This window comes from Nomascus leucogenys, chromosome 10 (genome assembly GCF_006542625.1).
Source record: "Nomascus leucogenys isolate Asia chromosome 10, Asia_NLE_v1, whole genome shotgun sequence".
NCBI lineage: Eukaryota > Metazoa > Chordata > Mammalia > Primates > Hylobatidae > Nomascus > Nomascus leucogenys.
The window spans coordinates 24,361,861-24,381,310 of NC_044390.1; positions in this window are offsets into that span (position 1 = coordinate 24,361,861).

Sequence of the window (19,450 nt, forward strand, 5' to 3'; positions counted from 1 at the left end):
CACATGTGATCTAGACAGAGAACAGATAGGACTTGTTGCATTGCCTCCCTTCTAATTTGTCTGCTTGGAGTTTCTGTGGCTTTTCTAATGAGAAAACAAAACAAACAAACAAAAAACAAAAATAGGAAGTAAGTAAAGATGGATCAAAAGAGGAAACTGGGAAAATGTAAAAAGAAAGGTGGTATATAGTACTATCTAGGTTTAACATTCTTCAAGCTCCGCTATTATTCATGCTTTAGCGAGATGCAGATGCAATCTTTTGCCTTAATATTATGCCAAACACATTCTGTCTTGGTGTGACAGTATTTGCAGTTTTAAACGTAAAGATACGTATTTCCAAATCTGAGGTGAGAAATAGTGGCATGCCCCTGACCTTGGGAAGGATCGTAACTTGAGAATCTGTAAACAAATGATCCTGCAAGAAAAGAATAATGTAGAGATAAAGGCTAAACAGAACAGAGGTAAGTGTAACGCAAAACAGAGAATATTTCTTTAAATAACCACCTCCCTTTTCACTGAGAGGCAAGGCACTAGACTTTTCCCTGACATCTGCAGTCTACTTTAGTCCTTCCAAAGGTCTCAAATCAAATAATGTCGGATGGCCAAAGACACAGTCACCATTTAAATCCAGAGAAAGTTACAAAGCCATTTAACCTCTTCGTCCTCTCCAAAACGACAGATTTAGTTATTGGCACCTATTATGTGTTCACATTGTGCTGGGCACTTTAAACAAACGTCAGCTCCTGTAATTCTCATAAGAGTACCAAGAAGTGGGAACCATAATCCCATGTTTACAAATGGAGCTAGTATAGAGATAGATCCACTTGCCCAAGACCACGCAGCTAACAAGTGAAACAGTCAGGATTCAAACTTTGTGGATGCCCAGTACTTCAATTACAGATATGCTGTGATACAATTTACTGACACCTCAAGGTGGAGGGCTAGGGGAAAACCCACTCTAGTCCTGTCACTCACTCCAGCATACTGTGCAAATACGATCATTTTATCTCTGTGCCACAACTTGAACAAGGATGGGAATCTGACTCCAAAGTCCACGATTTTAATTCCAGGCTGAGTATCTTCTACTTTAAAAAAAAAAAGATCTTAGAATTCCAATAAAATATGACAAATTGAATAGCCACATTCATTCTTCTCCTTAAAGAAACTCCACTGAAAGAGAATCAAAGAGGGCGGTGGTCATGGTAAAAAACCTACAAGGATAAAGAGAACAGGAGAAGAGAAGAAACCAAATGAAAGAATAGAAAGAAGATGAATCTGTGGAACATGACTTAAAAGTGGGAGGAGGAGCTTGTGGAGGAGAAAATGGATTTTCCTAAGGAGAATCCATTTTCTCCTTAGGAACCTGGAATGTCTCAAGTTTTGGAGGTGCTAGGTTCGTCTGAAGGTTCAGAAGGAAGTATGAAGTTTTTGAGCTTAAAAACAAAGAACTGATTACATGATCATATGAGGCAAAGTTAGACCCCCATATCGCCAGATGAAACCACTTTTTCTGGACCCATCAATATAGCATTTTTTCTTTTGAAAGTAATTGTATACAATAGATTGTTACTGTAAACTCCATTTCAGGCTGAAGGGAGAGCATAAGTGTAGACACAATCCAGCAAATGCAGCAGGTCTGGTTTGGAGAGCGTTCAGTGTACAGGTAGAACAAGAAAGGCCAGTGGGACTAGAAGATTGTATTGGAAGCAGCCAGACAGGTGAGTGTAAATAGTGTCAAATGCAAGTCAGTACCTAAGGATAAACTATTAGCCTTTAAATTAAGACACCAAGAGCCTGTTGATTGGTCATTAAGCATATGAAAAGATTAAAATCATGAGCCATGAAGTCTCAGGTTGAATCTTATTACACTACTGCCACTTATTAGGTATGAAAATTTGGAAAGTTAATTAAGTTTTCTGAACTGCAGTTTCTGCATCTGTAATCTGAAGCTGATAATCTTACTTCACAGCATTGCTGCAAGGTTCAAATACGTGTAAACTGCTTAGCATTGGGTCAGTAGCAAGCCAAGCTAATTTAGGACAGCAGCCAAGCCAGTGAACAACCAAATAATCTAAAAATTCAACCCTGCAAATTAACATACCTAAAATGTAACAATCAGAACATTTCAAAAGAAATAATTTTAATTTAAGCCTGCATATAAATTCTGTATTATTACAAAAAATAAAATTACATTTTTTGTTAATTTGAGGTACAGGGTAATCACAATCTTTTCAATGGTTAAGCATGCTAAAACTCCTGCTTATTAATACATAGTATTTATTTCATTGTATGGCATAATGGTATAATTAATATGCTATTCAGGAAGGCATTTTAAAACATCATAAGCAGATTTATTGACAAAATTATTTAAGAGAAGCATTCTAGCAAACGGAAAAGTCAAAATAATGGAGACAGTGCAGGGAAAGAAGATCAGAGAGAATAAAAAGGTGTGGAAATTTGCTCAAGAAAGAATGAAGGGAGGGGAGAAAACTGGAGTCAGAATACTTAATGCCTGCTGAGGCAGGCGGATCGCCTGAGGTCCAGAGTTCGAGGCCAGCCTGGCCAACATGGTGAAACCCCATCTCTACTAAAAATACAAAAATGAGCCACGTGTGGTGGCGCAGGCCTGTAATCCCAGCTACTCAGGAGGCTGAGGCAGAAGAATCGCTTGAACCCAGGAGCCGGAGGTTGCAGTGAACGGAGATCGTGCCACCGCACTCCAGCCTAGCCCACAGAGCAAGACTCCATCTCAAAAGAAAAAAAAAAAAAGAATACTAATGCCTAAGGAAAAAATGCTGAAATACAAAAGAAGAACAAAGTGGAATTATAATTAAAAGAGAGAAAAAATATAAGGATCCTATCATCAAATTTTTCCTACTTTACAATCTTTACCAGGTTTGGTCATCACTAGTAGAGGTTAACCTTTTTACCAGAGAGAGAGAGAAAGAGAAAGAGAAAGTAGTTAAATTGTACACAATTTTAAAATAATGCATTCTGCTGGCCAAGAAATTTATTTTTTCACCTAAATATTTTAAGAGCCAAATGTCTAACTACAAGTATTAGAGCTACTAAAATGTGTGATTGTGGCCGGGCGCAGTGGCTCACGCCTGTAATCTCAGCACTTTAGGAGGCCAAGGCAGGCAGATTACAAGGCCAGGAGTTCGAAACCAGCCTGGTCAGTATGGTGAAACCCTGTCTCTACTAAAAATACAAAAATTAGCCAGGAGTGGCGCTGTGCACCTGTAGTCCCAGCTACTCAGGAGGCTGAGGAAGAAGAACAGCTTAAACCTGGGAGGCGGAGGTTGCAGTGAGCCGAGATCGTGCCACTGCACTCCACCTTGGGCAACAGAGCGAGACTCCGTCGCAAAAAATAAAAAAAAGTTTGCTTGTAACTTCCATGCTTCTGGTTTCTCGAATATTTTGAAAACTTAGCAAGTATATGTGGAGGGGTTTGCATAAAATACTTCATCTGTGCAGCAGGGCTGAGCTGAAGTTTGCCCCTGCAGAAACACTGCAAGTTTATTATGATTTAGCAAAGGGTTTCTGGAAAATATACTGATTTTCAGGGCTTAAAAAAACAGTTTTTAAATTTCTAAAATGAAATCATCCATAGTAATTAAATTGTAAACTCCTATTTTGAAACTTTCTTTTTATTCCCAAATAGTAACTGCAGTTAAAAAAAAGAGAAGAAGAAGAAGAAAAAGGCAGATGAAAGAATCATTTTAAAACATGCAACATTCCAGTAGATGGGAAGGCATTCTACAACTCCAGTTCATTCTAGCAGCCAAATATCCTCCACTAATCTTATTTTTATTTCTGAAAAAACAAAACAACTGAAAGTTATTTCTAATTAAAAATCATATTGGCCGGGCGCAGTGGCTCATGCCTGTAATCCCAGCAATTTGGGAGGCCGAGGCGGGTGGATCACCTGAGGTCGGGAGTTCGAGATCAGCCTGTCCAACATGAAGAAACCCCATCTCCACTAAAAATACACAATTAGCCGAGTGTGGTGGTGCATGCCTGTAATCCCAGCTACTCGGGAGGCTGAGGCAGGAGAATTGCTTGAACCAGGGAGGTGGAGGTTGGGGTGGGCCAAGATCACACCATTGCACTCCAGCCTGGGCAACAAGAGCAAAACTCCATCTCAAAAAAAAAAAAAAAAAAAAAAAAAAAATCTAGTTACTTCTATTTGAGAAAAACCTGAAGGGAACAATGTAGGCAAATATTTTCAATAAAAATTACTAATATTTTAATCAAATCACCCAAATCCTTAAAAGGTGATTTTAACTCTTCTGCAGAGATAATTCCAAAAGAATTATCTTGTTTCTGTGTCTGTTTCATATTCCTAACTAATACCACTGTGTGGTACTCAAATACTCGCAATATTACTTTAAATATATAAGAAATTGTCTCATTATCATGGTAACAGATTATGGAAAGAAAAAGAAATACCCTTTGTTATAATATTTTTCATAAAGTGTAGTTGATTGCCTAACAATTTAGGTTGCCAATTTATATGTGTGTGTGTGTGTGTGTGTTTAGGGTAGGATACGAAGGTATGAAATTAAACTAGAAAATTAAACTTAAGGCCAGTTTACCACAAGAGCTGCTCTTATGTAACAAGGAAGCGGCAATCATTTTTAGATCTCAAAGACAGCATAAAGATTTCAACTAAAATACTGTTTCAAACTGAAAGAAATAGGAGAAAAAAATGACTTAATTTTGGTAGATCATGAAACCAGATGTTTCACTTATTTATTGGATATACTATGGAAAAGAAAACTAAAAGATATGAATATGTGCTGGATATTGGGATGATTTTAATGCAACCTGGCCAAAATTAACTATGCAATATCTCTCTGGTCCTATTTTCCACACCTCCAAACCTACTATTACACTGTACCCTTGGTAACTAGAAAGTGGCATGATGAAAACAATTAAAAAGTACAGTAAGCTATTTGGACACCTTTCTGCAAACTTTATGTTGAAGGATGGTCTGTTTAGATGACTCTTGTGGTAGCTTTATATTTTGGCTGTTGATACAATTTCCTGCCTTTTCTTAGAATTGAGCAACCGAATATTTACAACTTACTTAGGATACATGCTTTAAAAAGAGAAATTTGTAAATTGTGTCAAGAGGCCCAGAGTATGTTCAGAATTTCCAGTGAAGACATAAATTTCAATTGACATCGATTTGCTTGCACTTGCCTTTTTTTTTTTTTTTTCAGTCTCACTCTGTCACCCAGGCTGGAGTGCAGTGGCGCGATCTCGGCTCACTGCAACCTCCGCCTCCCAGGTTCAAGCGATTCTCCCACCTCAGCCACCCGAGTAACTGGGATTACAGGTGCATACCACCACACCTGGTTACTTTTTGTATTTTTAGTAGAGACGGGGTTTTACCATGTTGGCCAGGCTAATCTTGAACTCCAGACCTCAGGTGATCTGCCCGCCTCCGCCTCACAAAGTGCTGGGATTACAGGTGTGAGCCACCACACCCGGTCCACTTGCATTTTTAAAACTTCAGATACTACTACACCATGGTGTGAATATAAGTTTCTTTCTTTACACATATGTGCTTATAACTCTATGCAGATGTAGAGTTTGTCTGTAGCATTATACTGTTTATTCCCGTTGGAACTGTTAGCAGCCATTATAAACCAACTCTACATCAGAAAGAGCAAGAAAACAGTTATTTGTTTTGTAATTTTATTTTTTGTCATTTCTTGGTATTGTTATTTTATAATTATGAATTTCGAGTGATATTACTGGACTCTGCCAGGCTATTTCTGAGCCAGTCTCATTTCTGCTTTTTTTACTTCTTTTTAAACCTCTCTCAAGTCCATTCTGACCAATTCTCCAGTGAGCTTATGTAATGGCCTTTTTCATATGCCATTTTTTTATTTTTGAGTTTTTATTGTACATTTTTGTGAATGCAGGAAATATATTCCACAGAAATGTACTGTGTCATTTCAAAGGGGATCTTTTGGGCTACAGCTGAAAGACCAATATTCAAAAGCATGAAGTATGCAATACAATATGAAAAGCTAAATGAGATGAAAATGGATGTAATTTTTCCCTCCATATTCCCAGTGTCAACTCTTATTATTATATTAGAACTCAGTACAAAGGAGTGAAACCCACACATACTGAAACCTATGTGTGAGGTCACAAATGGATATTAACCAATGTTTTCTCCAAATTTACTTATAATTATGGATTTCCAGATTTGTTCTTCCTAACAGAAAAGTCAGATCCTCATGACCTCAATTTTCACTACATTTTAGGTTTTTGCTCAAATGTCATTTTGTCCCTGAGACATTCCTGGATTCCTCAATTTAAAACCACACCCACTGTACATCATGACACAATTACCCTGTGCCCAGGTTTCTCACTCCACACTTTTCTGCATTACTTTTCACTATTGTATATGCTATTTATATACTAACTTGCTTGTTAATTGACTCCCCTTGTAAGTTATAATTAGTATTATAATTCATTTGTTCAAAAATTCAAGGTGCATTAGGGGTTTTATTTTACTTTTATAGATTTAGGGGGTACAAGTGTCATTTTTTTACATGGATAGATTGCCTAACGGCAAAGTCTGTGCTTTCACTGTAATCATCACCCAAATACTGTATATTATACCCATTAAGTAATTTCTCACCATCCTACCACCATCAACTCCCTCTCACCCTTCCAAGTCTCCAATGCCTATTACTCTATTCTCTGTGTCTGTATATACATTACTTAGCTCCCCCTTATAAGTGAGAAAATGTGGTATTTGATTTTCTGTTTCTGAGTTGTTTCACTTAAGATAATGTTTCCAGTTCCATCCATGTTACACATGATCTACCAAATTAAGCCTACTGTGCAAATGGAGGCTGAGGTGGGAGAATCGCTTGAACCTGGGAGGCGGAGATTGCAGCGAGCTGAGATCGCGCCACTGCACTCCAGCCTGGGTGACAGAGTGAGACTGAAAAAAAAAAAAAAAAAAAAAGGCAAGTGCAAGCAAATCGATGTCAATTGAAATTTATGTCTTCACTGCAAATTCTGAACATACTCTGGGCCTCTTGATACAATTTACAAATTTATCTTTTTAAAGATATATATATATATCACACTTTCTTTATCCAGTCATCCACTCATAGACATTCTGCTTGATTCCATATCTTTGCTATTGTGAATAGTGTTGTGATAAACACACAGACTCAAGACCCATCAGTGTGCTGTATTCAGGAGACCCAGCTCATGTGCAAAGATGCACATAGGCTCAAAATAAAGGTATGGAGGAAGATCTACCATGCAAATGGAAAGAAAAAAAAGAAAAAAAAAAGGAGAGGTTGCAATCCTAGTCTCTGATAAAACAGACTTTAAACCAACAAAGATCAAAAGAGACAAAGAAGGCCATTCCATAATGGTAAAGGGATCAATTCAACAAGAAGAGCTAACTATCCTAAATATATATGCACCCAATACAAGAGCACCCAGTTTCATAAAGCAAGTCCTTAGAGACTTACAAAGAGACTTAGACTCCCACACAATAATAATGGGAGACTTTAACATCCCACTGTCAACATTAGACAGATCAACGAGACAGAAGGTTAACAAGGATATCCAGGACCTGAACTCAGCTCTGCAACAAGCAGACCTAATAGACATCTACAGAACTCTCCACCCCAAATCAATAGAATATAAATTCTTCTCAGCACCACATCACACTTATTCTAAAATTCACTACATAATTGGAAGTAAAGCACCCTTCAGCAAATGTAAAAGAACAGAAATCACAACAAACTGTCTCTCAGACCACAGTGTAATCAAATTAGAACTCAGAATTAAAAAACTCACTCAGAACCGCACAACTACATGGAAACTGAACAACTTGCTCCTGAATGACTACTGAGTAAGTAACGAAATGAAGCCAGAAATAAAGATGTTCTTGGAAAACAATGAGAACAAAGATACAATGTACCAGAATCTCTGGGACACATTTAAAGCTGTGTATAGAGGGAAATTTATAGCACTAAATGCCCTGAAGAGAAAGCAAGAAAGATTTAAAATCGACACCCTAACATCGCAATTAAAAGAACTAGAGAAGCAAAAGCAAACAAATTTAAAAGCTAGCAGAAGGCAAGAAAAGAAATCAGAGCATAACTGAAAGAGATAGAGACACAAAAATCCCTTCAAAAATCAATGAATCTAGGAGATGTTTTTTTGAAAAGATCAACAAAATTGATAGATTGCTAGCAAGACTAATAAGAAAAGAGAGAAGAATCAAATAGATGCAATAAAAAATGATAAAGTGGATATCACCACTGATCTCACAGAAATACAAACTACCATCAGAGAATACTATAAACACCTCTACACAAATAAACTAGAAAATCTAGAAGAAATGCATAAATTCCTGGACACATGCACCCTCCAAAGATTAAACCAGGAAGAAGTTGAATCTCTGAATAGACCAATAACAGGCTCTGAAATTGAGGCAATAATTAATAGCCTACCAATCAAAAAAAGCCCAGGAACAGACCAGTTCACAGCCGAATTCTACCAGAGGTACAAAGAGGAGCTGGTACCATTCCATCTGAAACTCTTCCAATCAATAGAAGAAGACGGAATCCTCCCTAACTCATTTTATGAGGCCAACATCATCCTGATACCAAAGCCTGGAAGAAACACAACAAAAAAAGAGAATTTTACACCAATATCCCTGGTGAACATTGATGTGGAAATTCTCCAAATACTGGCAAACCGAATCCAGTAGTACATCAAAAAGTTTATCCACCACAATCAGGTCAGCTTCATCCCCTGGATGCAAGGCTGATTCAACATACACAAATCAATAAACGGTATTCATCACATAAACAGAACCAACAACAAAAACCACATGATTATCTCAATAGATGCAGAAAATGCCTTCGACAAAATTCAACAGCCCTTCATGCTAAAAACTCTCAATAAACTAGGTATTGATGGGACGTATCTCAAAATTATAAGAGCTATTTATAAAAGCCAATATCATACTGAACGGGCAAAAACTAGAAGCATTCCCTTTGAAAACTGGCACAACACAGGGATGCCCTCCCTCACCACTCCTATTCAACATAATGTTGGAATTTCTGGCCAGGGCAATCACGCAAGAGAAAGAAATAAAGGGTATTCAATTAGGAAAAGAGGAAGTCAAATTGTCCCTGTTTGCAGATGACATGATTGTATATCTAGAAAACCCCATTGTCTCAGCCCAAAATCTCCTTAAGCTGATAAGCAACTTCAGCAAAGTCTCAGGATGCAAAATCAATGTGCAAAAATCACAAGCATTCCTATACACCAATAACAGACAGAGAGCCAGATCATAAGGGAACTCCCAGTCACAATTGCTATGAAGAGAATAAAATACCTAAGAATCCAAATTACAAGAGATGTGAAGGACCTCTTCAAGGAGAACTATAAACCACTGCTCAACAAAATAAAAGAGGACACAAATAAATGGAAGAATATTCCATGCTAATGGATAGGAAGAATCAATATTGTGAAAATGGCCATACTGCCCAAGGTAATTTATAGATCCAATGCCATCCCCATCAAGCTATCAATGACTTTCTTCACAGAATTTGAAAAAACTACTTTAAAGTTCATATGGAACCAAAAGAGAGCCCACATTGCCAAGAAAATCCTAAGCAAAAACAACAAAGCTGGAGGCATCACGCTACCTGACTTCAAACTATACTACAAGGCTACAGTAAACAAAACAGCATGGTAATGGTACCAAAACAGATACATAAACCAATGGAACAGAACAGAGCCCTCAGAAATAATGCCACATATCTACAACTATCTGATCTTTGACAAACCTGACAAAAACAAGAAACGGGGAAAGGATTCCCTATTTAATAAATGGTATTGGGAAAACTGGCTAGCCATACGTAGAAAGATGAAACTGGATCCCTTCCTTACACCGTATACAAAAATTAATTCAAGATGGATTAAAGACTTAAATTTTAAACCTAAAACCCTAAAAACTCTAGAAGAGAACCTAGGCAATACCATGCAGGACACAGGCATGGACAAGGACTTCATGTCTAAAACACCAAAAGCAATGGCAATAAAAGCCAAAATAGACAAATAGGATCTAATTAAACTAAAGAGCTTCTGCACAGCAAAAGGAACTACCATCAGAGTGAACAGGCAACCTACAGAATGTGAGAAAACTTTTGCAATCTACCCATCTGACAAAGAGCTAATATCCAGAATCTATAAAGAACTCAAATTTACAAGAAAAAAACAACCCCATCGAAAAGTGGGCAAAGGACATGATCAGACACTTCCATAAAGAAGACATCTATGCAGCCAGCAGCCACATGAAAAAATGCTCATCATCACTGGTCATCACAGAAATGCAATCAAAACCACAATGTGATACCATCTCACACCAGTTAGAATGGCAATCATTAAAAAGTCAGAAAACAACCCATGCTGGAGAGGATGTGGAGAAATAGGAATGCTTTTACACTGTTGGTGGGAGTGTAAATTAGTTCAACCATTGTGGAAGGCAGTGTGGCAATTCCTCAAGGATCTAGAACTAGAATTACCATTTGACCCAGCAATCCCATTACTGGGTATATACCCAAAGGAATATAAATCATGCTACCATAAAGACACACGCACACATATGTTCATTGCGGCACTATTCACAATAGCAAAGACTTGGAACCAACCCAAATGACCATCAGTGATAGACTGGACTAAGAAAATGTGGCACATATACACCAGGGAATACTATGCAGCCATAAAGAAGGATGAGTTCATATCCTTTGCAGGGACATGGATAAAGCTGGAAACCATCATTCTCAGCAAACTACCACAAGGACAGAAAACCAAACACCACATGTTCTGAAGCATAGCTGGTAATTGAACACTGAGATCACTTGGACACAGGGCGGGGAACATCACACACTGGGGCCTGTCAGGGGGTGGGGGCCTCAGGGAGGCATAGCATTAGGAGAAATACCTAATGTAAATGATGAGTTGATGGGTGCAGCAAACCAACATAGCACATGTATACCTATGTATCAAACCTGCACATTGTGCACATGTACCCTTGAACTTAAGGTATTAAAAAAAAAACACACAGAAACAAAAAGCCACCTTGTGTAGGCAACGATAGAAGAGGCAGATGCTCAGCTAAACAGATGCCTATTTTATGCTTTGTCTTCCTGAGATTAGATGCTTTAAGAATTGATTTAAACCTTTAGTTTAGTCTGCAAGCAATACTGTTTTGAATGATACGTAGACCATAATCAGTAATTAAAATTTTAGCTTTAAAAAATCCAGCAAAATCTCCTCAAACATTAACAATACATTTTTGAGGATTATATAAACTGTGAAAGAAAAGTGACAAACGTTTACTCCTACATAGTTCTTTATTATCTGTCATATGTGTATTGCCCATTGACTTTAGCAGTGCTACAGATAGTAGTACATTATAAGACTCTATGGAGACAAATAAATTTGTTTTTGTGTTTTTATATATATATTTTTTATTATACTTTAAGTTCTAGGGTACATGTGCACAACATGCAGGTTTGTTACATATGTATATGTGTGCCATGTTGGTGTGCTGCACTTATTAACTCGTCATTTAGCATTAGGTATATCTCCTAATGCTGTCCCTCCTCCCTCCCCCCACCCCACAACAGGTCCCAGTGTGTGATGTTCCCCTTCCTGTGTCCATGTGTTCTCATTGTTCAGTTCCCACCTATGAGTGAGAACATGTGGTGTTTGGTATTTTGTCCTTGCGATAGTTTGCTGAGAATGATGGTTTCCAGCTTCATCCATGTCCCTACAAAGGACATGAACTCATCCTTTTTATGGCTGCATAGTATTACATGGTGTATATGTGCCACGTTTTCTTAATCCAATCTATCACTGTCGGACATTTGGGTTGGTTCCAAGTCTGCTATTGTGAGTAGTGCCACAATAAACATATATGTGCTTGTGTCTTTATAGCAGCATGATTTATAATCGTTTGGGTATATACCCAATAATGGGATGGCTGGGTCAAATGGTATTTCTAGTTCTAGATCCCTGAGGAATCGCCACACTAAGAAGACAAATAAATTTGATCTTCAGCACTGTATATACTTTCGTGGTAATATTCAAAAGCAATTATTTTAATTGTCTAGTAATTAAGACATGTAACTAAACTCCTTAATTTCTATGAAACCCAAAATAATTATGTAGAGCAAATTAAAGATTTTTGTAGTAACAATAAAAAAAAATCTGTTCTAGGGATTTGGTTATATTGCACACAACTAAATGCTAATCATATTTTATTGGTGTTTTTTATAACCCCCAAATCTGCTCTTTTCTTCACAAGTATTATTAGAAAGCAACATTAAATGTCTTATTATAATATACATGTTAATGAATCGAACAACAAAACATCATGCAAATGTTTAAATTACTGCAAGTTTACTTTTGGTAATTTGATCAAGAATTTCTGCAAGATCTGGATCTAGGAAACATGGATTTTGTAGGCAATCATCTTTCTCTGCCTCTCAAAAATACATGTAATCATCTAAGGTTAGAAAGATAATAATCAGGAAGCTTGCAAAAGAAAGGGCACAACTAACTCCAAATTTCCCTTTGGAGGCAGAACACTTATTTAAAAAGTAACATTAGCATCGGATGCAATTATGGAAACAAAAAGATTTACTAAGAGCAAAAGAGCATAATATTTGAACTCCATTTTAAAGTTATCTGTAATCTCCCCTCATATTATCAAAAGTGAAACAAGAAGTCTTTTAACCATACAACAGAGGCACATTAACAGAGTTTGAGGTACAGAACATGTGAAAATATTAGCTAGGAAAAGCGGGAAATTAAGAAAGGAAACTTAAAAACATTTTAAGATTGTATTAATTTCTTCAGTCACTACAAAAGCCTTTAATGTGGGCCTAACATGTGATCCCAGGACATCAGAAACAAAAGGGTAAATGTAACAGCGAAGACCAGGGATAAATTATTATAATATACGGTTTAAGAACTCAAGCTGAGTCCTTGATTTTAGTCCTTGCTCTGTCGCTTATTAGCCATATGCTTTTGGTCTAGTTTTTCATTCTAAGGCTTAGTTTCCTCATGTGTGAAATGGGAATAATAACGGTGATTCTGCCTGGAGCTACTGGAGGGTTAAATGAGATAATGCATATAAAGTGCTTGGTACAGTGTGTAATTCAGTCAGTACTAAATAGATGGTTACTTCCATTCATTCATTCAACATATATTTATTAGGCACCAGCTATATATGAGGCATTCTGCAGCTAATGGGAATAGAACAGGAGCAAGACTGTTGTCACGGAACTTACAGTTTAGTTGGAGAGAAAATTAAACGATCAATTACAAGAAAGTGCTATGGGAGTATGGGAGCACAGTCATGATTCTCAAAGAAGGTAGGAGAGGAAGGTAAGCCAAAGAAGGCTTCTTGGAGGAGATGATTTTTTTTAACTTTATTTTAAACTCGGGGTAGAAGTGCAGATTTGTTACATAGGTTCATGTATGTCATGAGGGTTTCTTGTATAGATTATTTCATCACTCAGGTATTAAGCCTAGTACACATTAGTTATTTTCTCTGATCCTCCCCCTCCTCCCACCCTCCACTCTCCAAAAAAAGCCCCAGTGTGGGTTGTTCCCCTCTCTGTCCATGTGTTCTCATCATTTAGCTGTCACTTATAAGTGAGAATATTCAATATTTGTTTTTCTGTTCCTGTGTTAGTTTGCTAAGGATAGTGGCCTCCAGCTCCATCCATGTCCCTGCAAGAACATGATCTCGTTCTTTTTAGGGCTGCAGAGTATTCTATGGCGTATATGTACCACATTTTTAAAATCCAGTCTATCACTGATGGGCATTTAGGCTGATTCCATGTATTTGCTATTGTGAATAGGGTTGCAATATGTGTGCATGTGTCTTTATAATAGAATGATTTATATTCTATTGAGTATGTACCTGGTACTGGGATTGCTGGGTCAGATGGTATTTCTGATTAATTTTAAGCTAAGACTGCAGGAGTTGACTGGGGTCAAGTAGGAAATGAGGCAGAAGCATGTTCCAGACAGAGGAAACAGCATATGAAAATGGCTTTAATCTTTTTTCAGTGATTCGGATGGGTGTATTCTGTTCTCATCTTCATCTCCAGCTATTTTCATATGCTGTGATCTCTGTCTGGAACACTCTTCTACCTCTTTGTTCTCTCCCTGCCAATCCCACCTCACCGTATGCAGTGGTCGATAACAGTCAGGTGAAGTAGTCGTGACTTATAAGGTCCTATTAGTGATTTATAAGCCACAGAATGTAATACAGAATTTATCTTTAGGGTAACAGAAACTAATTGAAGGTTTATGAATGCATGTGCCTATATACATGTGTGTATGAATATTGTTTCCTGGAGGTTACTACTCCCTTCATTGAATTTTACTTAGAGAACATCATCATGCTTTGGGAAAAGGAAGGGAGAAATGGATCTTCATGGGTTGCTGAGAAAATAGACCCGCAGATGGAATGGTCCAGAAGCTGCAAGTAATAGCATTAATTTAAGTTGCAGATAGCACCATGATCAGTGTGAAAACAGTATCTACTGTGATACTACACTGATGGATATGTACCCAGCAGCGTATAATTAAAAGTAATATGCAGAATGTGCAGTCCAAACGATATAGTAATGGCAGGAGTGACATGAGAAGCACAATCGTATATTGAGAAAACTCATATAAGCCTTTATGCTAAATTATGACCTAAGAAATGGACTATGTGTGTCAGAGATAGAAGAGAAACTGGGAAAGTATTTTTTTTTAATGTATTGCAACCCAAATAAACCTCAAATTCCTCAACCCCTGTCTTATTAGGCCCTTCATTATCTAGCCTCTCATTAGCTTCCCTTCCTCATCTCTTACCACATTCCCAAGTTGCCCCCTGAACTTTCAGGTTCCTTATTGCCTGGTTCCTACCCTCTCTGCTTACGCACATTGCTTCATTTTTCTAGACTATTCTTTTCTTATTTGCTTTGCTAATTCCTACTCAGCCTTCATATCTTTGTTATTTGCTTCTTCCAGGAAGCCTTTCCTTCCTCCTTTCCTTTCCTTCTTCCTTTCCTTCCCTTCTTCCTTTCGTTTCCTTCTTCCTTTCATTTCCTTCTTCCTTTCCCTTCCTTCTTCCTTTCCTTTCGTTTCCTTCTTCCTTTCCTTTCGTTTCCTTCTTCCTTTCCTTTCCTTTCCTTACCTTTCCTTCCTTTCCTCCCTTCCTTCCTCCCCCAACTTTCTTTCTTTACTTCTTTCTTTCTTTTTTTGACAAGGTCTCTTTCTGTCGCCCAGGCACAGCCACCGGGCTCACTGGGACCACAGGTGCACCACCGCACCTATATACGGACATATACATACATATATATGTACACACACACACAGACATACACACACACACACACACACACACACACACACACATATGAGATATTGCTACCTTGCTGGTCTCAAACTCCTGGACTCAAGTGATGCTTATGCCTTGGTCTCTCAAAGTGCTGAGATTACAGGCAAGTGCCACTGCAACTGGCCCGGAAGCTTTTTTTAAGTATAATAGGTACCTGTGCTATGTTCTTCCACTCCCATAGCAATTATCACACTTTACTCTCTGCTCCAATAAACTACAACTCTGTGATCTCTCTTACCTTCCTATCCATGATGGCTAGCTCATACTGTTACATAGTAGGTATTGATAAGTGTTTGTTGGTGACTCCATCTGATTTCCCAACTGATTTACTAAGTGGATGAGTGAATGAGTTATTGAATAAGACATAGAAACAAAACCTCAAGGGCACTCAGCAAAGGAGGATGCAAGAGCAGGACACTGTATGTTGGTATTTATTTTTATAAAGAGCTTATTGCTCATTATTATTATTATTTCAGTTTCACAAAATCTTGGTAAATTGATGTAACAATCCAATTTTACAGGTAAGAAATTTGAGCCTCAGAAAAGTTAGTGTTGTATTGAAGACTAACTGATGGTATGTAGAGGAAACTGACTTAGAACCAAATCAGAACAGGCAAGATTTTGAGGTAAAGAGTAAAGCACAAATACAAAAATATTTTTAAAGGGTTGTAGAAGATAGATTACTTCATAGACTCATTTGTATTGATATTTGAAGTGAAACAAATTTCATCTTCCTTCTGGAAATGATATTATGACTATATTTGTTTAAGGCTTAGAAATATGGGAGTAAAAATACTGTGGCTTCACTAGGATTTGAACCTCAGGTAAAGCATGCACTTTTCTATTTGAGACATATGGTCACGATTTATTTCACTATGAGGAAGCTGAAAATCAAAAATTCTCCTCCAGATATCATGGATCTCTGATGAACAAATATTAGCACTTTTGACCAGCAGCATTTGCCCAACTTCTCTTAAAAGAATAATATAATTAGGAGTGGAAACAAAACAATTAAATCCCTAATATATTTAATGAAGAATCAGTTAAAATTAATTAGAGATGACAAACCCCAAGCTTTAGTACTAGTATTTTAAGAGAACAAGAAATGGAAAGTTCTTAATATGAGTGTTTTGAAAATACAAAGCAATGGGCCAGGCTTTAAGATCTTGAAAAATAACAGAATACAAAGCTAAAGAATATGTGTCAGACACCTTTGAAGATGTTAAGATATAATATTAGCAAGGTTTGAGTGGAACTTCCTTATCATTAGATCTTGTCATCATAAGATGTATATCTTATTACCCACAAATGTAATAATTTGTTTGCAAGATGATTTCCTAGGAGATTTTAGTTTTATTACAATTGTTATTTTAATATTAACACACACATTTTGATGCTGGTTTACTTGGGTGTTATGGAATGCTATACTTAATCTTGGTGGACTTTTTTTAGAAAATTGGATTTAAATGCACTCCAGTTTAACTGGGTGGCACTTAATTGATCTTGTTATAATTAATTCAATTTTTTAACAGTAGAATTAAGTCAACACATATTCAAAATTATTCAGATTCTCATGGAGTTAGGAATCAATGAATTAATATCAGTTATGATAAGTAAAAACAGAGAGTGAGTGTAACAGAACATTTGTAAAACATAATATCATCTCCATATCAGGAAAAATCTGAATTTAAACCAAATCTCCTGAATTTCCATACAAGACTGACAAACCCTAACCAGTTTTTTCACCAATATCTATGTTTTCTTCTTTTTTGGCATGGTGCTGGACTACATTTCCAGCCCCTCACATGGTGAAGCAATGAGTCTGAAACTGGTCAATTTAATGTGGGTCTAATATGTTCTCTGGGACTGGCCCCTAAACCCTTGAATGAGATCCTCCAGATCCTTTATCTTCCTGTCTGCTCTCTGTCTGCAAGAATCCAGTGGAAGACTATAGGACCTTAAAAAAGCGTAGAGCTACATGAAAGGAGCTAGATCCCTGAATCACCCTGAGGAGAAGACTCCATCACTACCCATATCAGATGTGATGTGAGTGAGAAATAAATCTTAATGTTCGAAGCCATCGAGATTTGGGAAGAATTTGTCACAATGGATAGTTTAACCTGAGTAATACAGAGGATATGAGAACAACTCCAAAATTCTTGTCTATGCTTTCCTCTCTTAGCTACCACTCAATATGCTCAATGTTGCTGAATATTATCACTAATTATGTACCATATAATTTAAATAAAGATGAATTTGATCTGGATATTACTGGGAAATCTACTTATCAATTGTTTTCAGCATTTTTACAAGAAATGTGAGTCTAAATTGAAAGTGTACAATGCTTTCCATAGAGCTACAATATACTTCCATTGCCTCATAAAACACTAAAACTGGCACAAGAGAGGGATGCCCTCTCTCACCACTCCTATTCAACATAATGTTGGAAGTTCTGGCCAGGGCAACCAGGCAGGAGAAGAAAATAAGGGCATTCAATTAGGAAAAGAGGAAGTCAAATTGTCCCTGTTTGCAGATGACATGATTGTATATCTAGAAAACCCCATCGTCTCAGCCCAAAATCTCCTTAAGCTGATAAGCAACTTCAGCAAAGTCTCAGGATACAAAATCAATGTGCAAAAATCACAAGCATTCTTATACAGCAATAACAGACAAACAGAGAGCCAAATCATGAGTGAACTCCCATTCACAATTGCTTCAAAGAGAATAAAATACCTAGGAATCCAACTTACAAGGGATGTGAAGGACCTCTTCAAGGAGAACTACAAACCACTGCTCAATGAAATACAAGAGGATACAAACAAATGGAAGAACATTCCATGCTCATGGGTAGGAAGAATCAATATCGTGAAAATGGCCATAGTGCCCAAGGTAATTTATAGATCCAATGCCATCCCCATCAAGCTACCAATGACTTTCTTCACAGAATTGGAAAAAACTACTTTAAAGTTCATATGGAACCAAAAAAGAGCCCACATTGCCAAGTCAATCCTAAGCCAAAAGAACAAAGCTGGAGGCATCATGCTACCTGACTTCAAACTATACTATAAGGCTACAGTAACCAAAACAGCATGGTACTCTTAACAAAACAGATATATAGACCAATGGAACAGAACAGAGCCCTCAGAAATAATGCTGCATATCTACAACTGTCTGATCTTTGACAAACCTGACAAAAACAAGAAATGGGGAAAGGATTCCCTATTTAATAAATGGTGCTGGGAAAACTGGCTAGCCATATGTAGAAAGCTGAAACTGGATCCCTCCCTTACACCTTATACAAAAATTAATTCAAGATGAATTAAAGACTTACATGTTAGACCTAAAACCATAAAAACCCTAGAAGAAAACCTAGGCAATACCATTCAGGACGTAGGCATGGGCAAGGACTTCATGTCTAAAACACCAAAAGCAATGGCAACAAATGCCAAAATTGACAAATGGGATCTAATTAAACTAAAAAGCTTCTGCACAGCAAAAGAAACCACCATCAGAGTGAACAGGCAACCTACAGAATGGGAGAAAATTTTTGCAATCTACTCATCTGACAAAGGGCTAATATCCAGAATCTACAATGAACTCAAACAAATTTACAAGAAAAAAACAAACAACCCCATCAAAAAGTGGGCAAAGGATATGAACAGACACTTCTCAAAAGAAGATATTTATGCAGCCAAAAAACACATGAAAAAATGCTCATCATCACTGGCCTTCAGAGAAATGCAAATCAAAACCACAATGAGATACCATCTCACACCAGTTAGAATGGCAATCATTAAAAAGTCAAGAAACAACAGGTGCTGGAGAGGATATGGAGAAATAGGAACACTTTTACACTGTTGGTGGGACTGTAAACTAGTTTAACCATTGTGGAAGTCAGTGTGGCGATTCCTCAGGGATCTAGAACTAGAAATACCATTTGACCCAGCCATCCCATTACTGGGTATATACCCA